Below are 12,644 nucleotides of genomic sequence, written 5' to 3'. Positions count from 1 at the left end.
AAATGATACCATAGTGATTGTTGGATTTTGTGGAATATTTTCATCTTTAGTTTAACAGTTCAGTAAGAAAATGCTATGCATTAAAATTCACAAACACTTTTGTATCCTAAGTGTTTTGTGGCTGGAAGAAATATTCTTTTCTAAAGCTCTTAATGATATGGCACACTGGGGCCATAGCCTTGTCTAAACCAGGGAACAGAGTGGTTATATCCTGGAAATTCCTTTCATCTCAAAGCTTCTACTTTAGGAAGAACATGAAATTATCTGACCTTGGAAAGAACCAAGGAAACTGTTTACTCCCCTGGGTTGTTGTTAAGTTGCTAAGTCACATCAGTCGTGTCCGACTCTGTGCGACCCCAGAGACGGCAGCCCACCAGGCTCCCCCGTCCCTGGGATTCTCCAGGCAAGAACACTGGCCTGGGTTGTTAACTCCAAATAAAAACAGTCTTGCATGTTAAGTGAAATGTTAATGGTATCTTCTTAAAGCCTAATTTTAAAGCTTCAGATGTCTGTTTTTGAAGGTATCTATATTTTACTCCTCTGAATTTCTTAACAACTTCCTCTCCAGTCTATCCACTATTAGTTTTGTAAGGGTGCTGTAACAAAGTACTACAAACTTTGTTTTGCTGTTTGTTGTTTTAGTCAGTAAGTCATGTCTGACTCTTTGCAACCCCAGGGACTGTAGCCTAACAGGCTCCTCTCTCCATGGGATTCTCTAGGCAAGAATACTCGAGGGGTTGAATACAAATCGGTTGCCATTTCCTTCTCCAGGGGATCGAACCCACATGTTCTGCTTGGCAGGTGGATTCTTTACCACTGAGCAACTAGGGAAGGACAACAAACTTAGGAGGCTTAAGGCAATAGAAATTTGTTTTCTCATACTTCTGGACCCTAGAAGTCTAAGATTGAGGTTTTGGCAGCACCGATTTTTACTAGAAGCTCTGCAGGAGAATCTGTTCCATGCCTCTCCCTTAGCTTCTGGGGTTTGCCAGCCATCCTTGTCAATCCTTGGGTAGTAGACATGTCACTTCAGTCTCTGCCTTTGTTTTCACGTGGCATTCTCCCCTGCACGTCTGTGTCTTCACATGGTCTTCTGACACAGACACTAGTCTTTGGATTAGGGCCCACTCTAATCCAGTACAACCTCATTTTAATTATAACTACAAAAATCCCTTTCCCAAGTAAGATGACATTCTAAGGAACCAGGTAAACATGATTTTTGGAGGGACAGTATTTAACCCGGTACAGTTCAGTATTGTGGACTGTGAGCAAGAACAAGTGAAGACCCTGGAAAGAGCTGGTCACCATACCAGGCACCTTATCAGCACTCTATGTATCACATCACCTTCTAGTGGAGGTGTAAGGAGCAGCTTCAAAGACCCAGGAATCCTTAAATGTGAGGTTTCGATATAGAGGCTCTCAGAGAGAAACATCTTCTTCATTGTGAAGAGCACTGGGAATCCACAGTAATCAGATATTGCAGGCTCCATCCATCTGGGCTGTCTGCTAAGGACAGAGCATGCTTACAAAGGGTGAAGAAGAACAGAACTTAACTGTAAAAGAAATACAGTTGGGGTTACCAGGAGGCTTTAATAAACAGAGAGACTTGTTAGTTTGCAAAGCTTATAGTCACCTTTCCTAAATCTTGAAGGTTTCCTACATTCTCTTGGGCAGTTATGAGTGTAAATGGAGCAAAACTGCCTTCAGTCACGACCCTCCACGTCTTTCCCAGCTTCCTCAGATCACACAGTTGAGAGCTAGGGGGTGTCTATAAATGTTGTTTCCTTTAAAACACACACTCTTGTCAAAACGAATCAGAATTACTAGAAAGAAAGAGTAAAAATATCCAGATTCTGTTAAAACCCCATGAAAACTTAAACAGCATTAATTTATTTGGTTGGATTGCTGGGAGCAGGAATGTTTTTCACCAAGAAGCATTCAATGCCAGATATCTATTCTCTTGTCTTGTATTTTTGTCCAGGCTATAAACCAACATCAGCTCTAGCTGCACAAACCTGTGGAATCAAATGAAGCTTCTTTGTGGAGCAGAGTGACTCAGGTGAAGAAGGAGTTGCAGCGTGGAAGAGAATGCTTCCTGGAATTCATAACACTTCCTTACTTTTCTAACATTTTTAAAGAAAGTTATGCCTGAGTGCTCAGGGGGATTTTAAAGGAATTGTTGGCTGCATACAAAAACTAAAATATATGTATTAATTTTAATTCCATAATAGGTCCCTGTGGTTGCTGCCTATCTTAAAGGAAGGATTAGAAGAAGGCAAATGTTTCATTCTATTCACCAAACATTATAGTTAATACTTTTCTGACATGAAATCTTTGTTTACCTAATGTATTAGATGTAATAGATTTGTCAAACTAGTTCTTCCCACTAGAGCTCCTGATTTAAATCTCCTTTAAATAAACTTCAGTTGACTCAATATCCTCACCCACAATGATTTTAATTCTGCAAAAATAATGACTTGGCTTTCCACTCAAGCTTTACCTTTATATGTGGCTTTAAAAAAAGTGTTATCAAAGCCACTGGTATTGCTATTATACCAGTTAGGCCGGAAAGCCCACAGGAAAAAAAGACTATATGTTGACTGCATGGTTTCTATTTAAGATTTGGGTCACACAGTGAACTGAAGCTATATTCCTGAGTTTATTGGGTGGGCTTGTTTCCTTTTTTAAGCTCTGCAACTTCTCACTATCAGAGGGATAGGGTAAGGGGTACCACATTACCTGAACTCATAATGGGGAGGGCTGAGGCTAATGGCTACTCTCTTCTTATTCCTAATAATCACTTCTTATTCTTAATCAGTTCCTAAGATTGAAGTCTAAGTATTTTTCAGTGAGCTATATGTTTTGCTACTTTTCTTAAAATGAAAAAGATGTTTTATTTGTTTACAGTTGTTAAAGTAATCCCAAAATGTTAAAGAATTCCAATAATTATAGCAGAGAAAAAAATTTTAAAGTTAAAACATCCAAATTGGATCACTTTGAGAATGAGAGTATTAATATTATATGGTATATAACCTCAGGGTTTTTTCTATGCAATATATACATGCCATACTTTATAATATGCCCATAGATGATAGTTACAAAAGTTGTATTTTACTATTTATAGAATACACATAGTCTTATTTCTTCACTCTGTGTTAACTCATGCATATCTTTCAATATCTGAATACTGATCCTTATCATACTTTCAAATGGCCCCACAGAATTCTTTTAAAGGTATACTTTAACCAGCTACCCCTTGGTAGATCTGTGATTTTTCAGTTACAAACGTGACATTAATTTTGTGCATGTTATTTTCTTATCCACAGACACTTTATATTTTGTGCAACTTGAACCAGTTATTTGTTGTCTTAACATGTCTTCCTCCCACTATAAGGGCTTCCCAGTTACTGGCAAAGAATCCACCTGCCAATGCAGGAGATGCCAGAGACATGGGTTTGATTCCTGGATCAGGAATATCCCCTGGCATAGGATATGGCAACCCACTCCAGTATACTTGCCTGGAAAATCCCTTGGTCAGAGGAGCCTGGCAGGCTACAGTCCATGGGGTTGCAAAGAGTTGGACATGACTGAGCGCGCGCACACGCACATACACACACACACACACACACACACTTTCTCTCTCTCTCTCTGTCCCACTATAAATAAATTTGGGCTTCCCTGGTGTCTCAATGGGTAAAGAATCCTCCTGCAATGCAGGAGACCTGGGTTCAATCCCTGGGCTGGGAAAATCCCCTGGCAGAGGGCATGACAACCTACTCCAGTATTCTTGCCTGGAGAACCCCCATGGACAGGGGAGCCTGGTAGGCTGCACTCCGTGGGGTTGCAAAGAATCGGACATGACTGAGCAACTAAGCACAGCACATAAATAAAATTAATCATCCCAACCAATTATTAGTGACCTACCACTTCTACAAAACTTAGCCTGAATCTTTAGGAGTCAGCAGGAGGGAAGGTGGATGCAGGTACCATTTCTATCACTTTTTAGAGCTTACTGAGTTATTCTCCTTCTTACAGCTTTCTGTAATATAAATGTGCATCAATGGGCCCACACACTTGTGCATGAATACACACACACATAAACACATACTGTACATGCATGCATATTTATGACTGTAAACATTTTAGGAAAATGAAGTTCTCCTCCCCTATAACGCTGACCAAATACATCCCAAATATGCACATTTGGGTATTATCTTTGGAACATATATTTCAAGTACCAATTCCAAATATGAAAAATATTTTGAGTATTCTGAAAAAGAGGAAAAATAGTCAGCTTTCAAGTTCTTCATTTTAGGGCTCCATGCATTTAGGGCTATTGTTAGGGAAAAGTATGGTGCCGTGAAGTACTGTAACATTTGTGCCTAGGCTTATGAAACCCGACTCCTTACACCCTCCTCAGTAATAGAGTAGTGCAATGACGACTTAGGTTTGCAGAACACTGTGTTCACTTGCATTTTGCCTTTTGTTGTTTCTAATTGTCCCGTGAAGGGAACTGGGCAGTGTTATAATCCCCAGTTTCCAGATGAGGCCCCTAATCCCTAAGAGGTAAATGACTTGGCCAAGGACACCTTCATCATGGGGCAGAAGAGTCTCTGAGTTAGACTCCAGGGTTCTTTCCATCTCATCTGTGTTTCCAGGGTAGGTGTCACTGGTTAATTTAGAACTCCATAAAGTCTTTCTGTTATGATAGCTTTCCCTTACTTCAGAGTTTGGGTTCATAAGCACTATTTGGAATGAGATCATGTTCCTATAAAACCTCTATTAATAAAACTGTTCCATGACTGATTTATTAAAGATCCATCAAATGTATGTTAGCCTACCAAGTCTTGGGCAATTTTAATGTTTCTAGGGGCCTGTATAGGGAAAAAAGAAAGTTGTCTCTGACATGCTTTAATTTCTATGAACGTCATCACTGGGCTGGTGTGAGTACTAGCTATTCATGGCCCTTCTTGCTCCATTTCTGCCTGGCCTCTCTATCTCTAAAAAAGTTTCTCCCAGTCCTTTTGTTAATGTATGCATTTTACTACAAAAATATAACCAATTATGCTTTCAAGGTAATCTTAAATCTTACATATATTTTGCCATAGTCACTGTTAACATTTGGAGGCAGTTTTCCATTTTTTCCCCTGTCATGTCCACATTTTTTATGCCTGTATTTGCTTTCCATTAGTTTGTTTTTAATCTTTTTACTTTCTTTTTAAAGTAGAAGTATAGTTGATTTGCAATGTTATGTTAGTTTCATGTGTACAACATACTGATATGAAATTTTTTTATAGATTATATTCCATTTAAAATTATTATATCTCAGTTTTATTTATTTATTTATTTTACTTTACAATATTGTATTGGTTTTGCCATACATTGACATGAATCCGACATGGGTATACATGTGTTCCCCATCCTGAACCCCCCTCCCACCTCCCTCCCCATCCCATCCCTCTGGGTCATCCCAGTTCACCAGCCCCGAGCACCCTGTATCATGCATTGAACCTGGACTGGCGATTCGCTTCACATGTGATAATTTACATGTTTCAATGCCATTCTCCCGTATCATCCCACCCTCGCCCTCTCCCACAGAGTCCAAGAGACTGTTCTATACATCTGTGTCTCTTTTGCTGTCTTGCATATAGGGTTATCATTACCATCTTTCTAAATTCCATATATATGCATTAGTATACTGTATTGGTGTTTTTCTTTCTGGCTTACTTCACTCTGTATAATAGGCTCCAGTTTCATCTACCTCATTAGAACTGATTCAAATGTATTCTTTTTAATGGCTGAGTAATATTCCATTGTGTATATGTACCACAGCTTTCTTATCCATTCATCTGCTGATGGACATCTAGGTTGCTTCCATGTCTTGGCTATTATAAACAGTGCTGCAATGAACATTAGGGTACACGTGTCTCTTTCAATTCTGGTTTCCTCAGTGTGTATGCCCAGAAGTGGGATTGCTGGGTCATATGGCAGTTCTATTTCCAGTTTTTAAAGGAATCTCCACACCGTTCTCCATAGTGGCTATACTAGTTTGCATTCCCACCAACAGTGTAAGAGGGTTCCCTTTTCTCCACACCCTCTCCAGCATTTATTGCTTGTAGACTTTTGGATTGCAGCTATTCTGACTGGCGTGAAATGGTACCTCATTGTGGTTTTGATTTGCATTTCTCTGATAATGAGTGATGTTGAGCATCTTTTCATGTGTTTGTTAGCCATCTGTATATCTTCTTTGGAGAAATGTCTGTTTAGTTCTTTGGCCCACTTTTTGATTGGGTCGTTTATTTTTCTGGAATTGAGCTGTAGGAGTTGCTTGTATATTTTTGAGATTAATTCTTTGTCTGTTGCTCCATTTGCTATTATTTTCTCACATTCTTAAGGCTGTCTTTTCACCTTGCTTATAATTTCCTTTGTTGTGCAGAAGCTTTTAATTTTAATTAGGTCCCATTTGTTTATTTTTGCTTTTATTTCCAATATTCTGGGAGGTGGGTCATAGAGGATCCTGCTGTGATTTATGTCAGAGAGTGTTTTGCCTATGTTTTCCTCTAGGAGTTTTATAGTTACTGGTCTTACATTTAGATCTTTAATCCATTTTGAGTTTATTTTTGTGTATGGTGTTAGAAAGTGTTGTAGTTTCATTTTTTTACAAGTGGTTGACCAGATTTACCAGCACCACTTGTTAAAGAGATTGTCTTTTCTCCACTGTATATTCTTGCCTCCTTTGTCAAAGATAAGGTGTCCATAGATGCGTGGATTTATCTCTGGGCTTTCTGTTTTGTTCCATTGACTTATATTTCTGTCTTTGTGCAAGTACCATACTGTCTCGATGACTGTGGCTTTGTAGTAGAGCCTGAAGTCAGGCAGGTTGATTCCTCCAGTTCCATTCTTCTTTCTCAAGATTGCTTTGGCTATTAGAGGTTTTTTTTGTATTTCCATACCAATTATGAAATTATTTGTTGTAGTTCTGTGAAAAATACCATTGGTAGCTTGATAGAGATTGCACTGAATCTATAGATTGCTTTGGATAGTATACTCATTTTCATTATATTGACTCTTCTGATCCATGAACATGGTATATTTCTCCATCTATTTGTGTCCTCTTTGATTTCTTTCACTAGTGTATTATAGTTTTCTATATATAGGTCTTTCATTTCTTTAGGTAGATATATTCCTAAGTATTTTATTCTTTTCATTGCAATGGGTGAATGGAATTGTTTCCTTAATTTCTCTTTCTGTTTTCTCATTGTTAGTATATAAGAATGCGAGGGATTTCTGTGTGTTGATTTTATATCCTGTAACTTTACTATATTAATTGATTAGCTCTAGTAATTTTCTGGTGGAGTCTTTAGGGTTTTCTATGTAGAGGATCATGTCATCTGCAGTGAGTGTTTTACTTCTTCTTTTCCAATCTGGATTCCTTTTATCTCTTTTTCTGCTCTTATTGCTGTGGCCAAAACATCCAAAACTATGTTGAATAGTAGTCATGAAAGTGGGCACCCTTGTCTTGTTCCTGACTTTAGGGGAAATGCTTTCAATTTTTCACCATTGAGGATAATGTTTGCTGTGGGTTTGTCATATATAGCTTTTATTATGTTGAGGTATGTTCCTTCTATGTCTGCTTTCTGGAGGGTTTTTTTTTTTTATCATAAATGGATGTTGAATTTTGTCAAAGGTTTTCTCTGCATCGATTGAGATAATCATATGGCTTTTATTTTTCAATTTGTTAATGTGTTGTATTACATTGATTGATTTGTGGATAGAATCCTTCCATCCCTGGGATAAAGCCCACTTGGTCATGATATATCTTTTTAATATGTTGTTGGATTCTGTTTGCTACAATTTTTTTAAGGACTTTTGTATCTATGTTCATCAGTGATATTGGCCTGTAGTTTTCTTTTTTAGTGGCATCTTTGTCAGGTTTTGTATTAGGGTGATGGTGGCCTCATAGAACGAGTTAGGAAGTTTACCTTCCTCTGCAATTTTCTGGAAGAGTTTGAGTAGGATAGGTGTTAGCTCTTCTCTAAATTTTTGGTAGAATTCAACTGTGAAGCTGTCTGGTCCTGGGCTTTTGTTTGTTGGAAGATTTCTGATTACAGTTTCAATTTCCGTGCTTGTGATGGGTCTATTAAGATTTTCTATCTCTTCCTGGTTCAGTTTTGGAAAGTTGTACTTTTCTAAGAATTTTTCCATTTCTTCCAAGTTGTCCATTTTATTTGCATATAGTTGCTGATAATAGTCTCTTATGATCCTTTGTTTTTCTGTGTTGTCTATTGTGATCTCTCCATTTTCATTTCTAATTTTGTTGATTTGATTTTTCTACCTTTGTTTCTTGATGAGTCTGGCTAATGGTTTGTCAATTTTATTTATCTTCTCAAAGAACTAGCTTTCAGCTTTGTTGATTTTTGCTATGGTCTCTTTTGTTTCATTCGTGTTTATTTCTGCCCTAATTTTTAAGATTTCTTTCCTTCTACTAACCCTGGGGTTCTTCATTTCTTCCTTTTCTAGTTGCATTAGGTGTAGAGTTAGGTTATTTATTTGACTTTTTTCTTGCTTCTTGAGGTAAGCCTGTATTGCTATGAACCTTTCCCTTAGCACTGCTTTTACAGTGTCCCATAGGTTTTGGGTTGTTGTTTTCATTTTCATTCATTTCTATGCATATTTTAATTTCTTTTTTGATTTCTTCTGTGATTTGTTGGTTATTCAGCAGCGTGTTGTTCAGCCTCCATATGTTGGAATTTGTAATAGTATTTCTCCTGTAATTGAGATCTAATCTTACTGAATTGTGGTCAGAAAAGATGCTTGGAATGATTTCAATTTTTTTGAATTTACCAAGGCTAGATTTATGGCCCAGGGTGTGATCTATCCTGGAGAAGGTTCCATGTGCACTTGAGAAAAAGGTGAAATTCACTGTTTTGGGGTGAAATGTCCTATAGATATCAATTAGGTCTAACTGGTCTACTGTATCATTTAAAGTTTGTGTTTCCTTGTTAATAAAAAAATTTTTTTTGTTTTTAATTAAAAATTTTTGTTAAATAAAATTATTATAAAATATTGGCTCTATCCCCTGTACTGTACATGACATCCTTGTATCTTATTTAATTTATACCTAGTAGTTTGTACTTCTTAGGCTTCTTTCCCTTAACTCATTCCATCTCCCCACAAGTGACCACTAGCTTGTTCTCTGTATCTGTGAGTTTGTTTTGGTTTTGTTACATTCGTTTTATTTTTTAGATTCCAAATATAATTGGTAACAGAGTATTCATATTTCTCTGTCTGAGTTCACTAAGCATGATACCCTCCAGTTCCATCTACATTTTTGTAAATGGCAAAATTTCATTCATTTTATAGCTGAGTAATATTCCATTTGGCTTCCCTGGTGGCTTAGTGGTAAAGAACTGGTCTGCCAATACAGGACACGTGGGTTGATCCCTGGGTCGGGAAGATCCCCTGAAGGAGGAACTGGTAACCCACTCCAGTATTCTTGCCTGGAGAATCCTATGGACAGAGGAACCTGGTGGGATACAGTCATGGGGTTGCAAAAGAGTCAGACATGACTTAGTGACTAAATAACAGCAACAACAACAATATTTCATCATGTTCCATTCCATATCACATCTTCTTTATTTATTCATCTGCTACTGCTGCTACTGCTAAGTCACTTCAGTTGTGTCTGACTCTGTGTGACCCCATAGACAGCAGCCCACCAGGCTCCCCCATACTTGGGATTCTCCAGGCAAGAACACTGGAGTGAGTTGCCGTTTCCTTCTCCAATGCATGAAAGTGAAAAGTGAAAGGGAATTCGCTCAGTCGTGTCCGACCCTTAGCAACCCCATGGACTGCAGCCTACCAGGCTCCTCCATCTATGGGATTTTCCAGGCAAGAGTACTGGAGTGGGGTGCCATTGCCTTCTCCGATTCATTTGCTAATGGACACTTAAGTTGTTTCCATATCTTGGCTATTGTAAATAATGCTGCTATGAATATTAGGGTTCATATAGCCTTTTGAATTAATGTGTCTATTTTCTTTGGATATATACGCAGAGAGAAATTACTAGAACATGTGGTAGCTACTGATTTTTGAGAAATTTCCATACTGTGCAAGTAGTGGCTGCACCAGCTTTATTAATACATTCCCACTCATAGAGTACCATGGTTTCCACATCCTTGCCAACATTTATTATTTGTTGTCTTTTAGATGATAGCCATTTTGACATGTGTGAGATAATATATCATTGTGTTTTGATCTGTGTTTCCCTTATGATTAGTGATGTTGAGCATCCTTTCTTGTGCCTGTTGGCCATCTGTATGTCCTCTTTGGTAAAATATCTATTCAGGTCTTCTGCCTGCTTTTAATTAATTTTTTAAAAAATACTGAGTTGTGTGAGCTCTTTATATATTTGGATATTATTTTCTTATCATATATATTATTTACAGATATCTCCCCTATTTAGTATGTTGCCCTTTAATTTTGTTGATGGTTTCCTTCACTGTACAAAAGCTCTTTAAGTTTAATTAAGCCTCATTTGTTATTTTATTCTTATTTCCCTTGTCTGAGGAGACAGATCCAAAAAAAGTAACGCTAAGGCTTATCTCAGGGAGTGCACTGCCTTTTTTTTATTCTAGGACTTTTATGGCTTCCAGTCTTACATTTAGGTCTTTAATCCATTTTATTTTTGTATGTGGTTTGAGAAAATGTTGTAGTTTTAAACTTTTACATGTAGCTCTTCAGTTTTCTCAATTCAGTTCAGTTCAGTTCAGTCGCTCAGTCGTGTCCAACTCTTTGCGACCCCAGGAACTGCAGCATGCCAGGCGTCCCTGTCCATCACCAACTCCCGGAGTTCACTGAGACTCACGTCCATCGAGTCAGTGATGCCATCCAGCCATCTCATCCTCTGTCGTCCCCTTCTCCTCTTGCCCCCAATCCCTCCCAGCATCAGAGTCTTTTCCAATGAGTCAACTCTTCGCATGAGGTGGCCAAAGGACTGGAGTTTCAGCTTTAGCATCATTCCTTCCAAAGAAATCAGAATGGACTGGTTGGATCTCCTTGCAGTCCAAGGGACTCTCAAGAGTCTTCTCCAACACCATAGTTCAAAAGCATCAATTCTTCGGTGCTCGGCCTTCTTCACAGTCCAACTCTCACATCCATACATGACCACAGGAAAAACCATAACCTTGACTAGATGAACCTTTGTTGGCAAAGTAATGTCTCTGCTTTTGAATATGCTATCTAGGTTGGTCATAACTTTCCTTCCAAGGAGTAAGCGTCTTTTAATTTCATGGCTACAGTCACCATCTGCAGTGATTTTGGAGCCCAAAAAAATAAAGTCTGACACTGTTTCCACTGTTTCCCCATCTATTTCCCATGAAGTGGTGGGACTGGATGCCATGATCTTCATTTTCTGAATGTTGAGCTTGAAGCCAACTTTTTCACTCTCCACTTTCACTTTCATCAAGAGGCTTTTTAGTTCCTCTTCACTTTCTGCCATAAGGGTGATATCATCTGCATATCTGAGGTTATTGATATTTCTCCCAGCAATCTTGATTCCAGCTTGTGTTTCTTCCAGTCCAGCGTTTCTCATGATGTACTCTGCACATAAGTTAAATAAGCAGGGTGACAATATACAGCCTTGATGTACTCCTTTCCCTATTTGGAACCAGTCTGTTGTTCCATGTCCAGTTCTAACTGTTGCTTTCTGACCTGCATACAGATTTCTCAAGAGGCAGATCAGGTGGTCTGGTATTCCCATCTCTTTCAGAATTTCCCACAGTTTATTGTGAAGTTTTCTCAATACCACTTATTAAAGAAACTATCTTTTCTGCATTGTATATTCTTGCATTCTTTGTTGGAGATTAATTGACTGAATGTGTGTGGTCTTAATTTGGGGCTCTCTTCTGTTCTACTGATCTATGTGTCTGTTTCTGTATCAGTACCATACTGTTTTGATTACTATGGCTTTGTAGTATATAGTTTGAAGTCAAGGAGCATGATACCTTTAGTTTTATTCTTTCTCAAGATTTCTTTGGCTATTTGGGGTCTTTTATAGGGCTTCCCAGGTGGCTTTGATGGTAAAGAATCTGCCTGCCAATGTGGGAGATGTAAGAGATGCGGGATCAATCCCTGGGTTGGGAAGATCCCTTGGAGGAAAGCATGGCTACCCACTCCAGTACCCTTGCCTGGAGAATCCATGTACAGAGGAGACTGGTGGGCTACAGTCCATAAGGTTGTGAAGAGTCAGACACAACTGAAGCAACTTAGCACAGCACACATACATGATTTCATGTAGATTTTAGGATTATTTGTTCTAGTTCTGTGAAAGATGTCATGGGTATTTTGATAGCGATTGCATTGAGTCCATTCTGAAGGAGATCAGCCCTGGGATTTCTTTGGAAGGAATGATGCTAAAGCTGAAACTCCAGTACTTTGGCCACCTCATGTGAAGATTTGACTCATTGGAAAAGACTCTGATGCTGGGAGGGATTGGGGGCAAGAGGAGAAGGGGACGACAGAGGATGAGATGGCTGGATGGTATCACTGACTCAATGGACGTGAGTCTGAGTGAACTCCGGGAGTTGGTGATGGACAGGGAGGCCTGGTGTGCTGCGATTCATGGGGTTGCAAAGAGTCGGACA

The sequence above is a fragment of the Bos indicus x Bos taurus genome, chromosome 8 (genome assembly GCF_003369695.1).
Source record: "Bos indicus x Bos taurus breed Angus x Brahman F1 hybrid chromosome 8, Bos_hybrid_MaternalHap_v2.0, whole genome shotgun sequence".
NCBI lineage: Eukaryota > Metazoa > Chordata > Mammalia > Artiodactyla > Bovidae > Bos > Bos indicus x Bos taurus.
The sequence above is the reverse complement of the archived record's forward strand: the minus strand, read 5'-3'. Positions refer to the sequence as shown.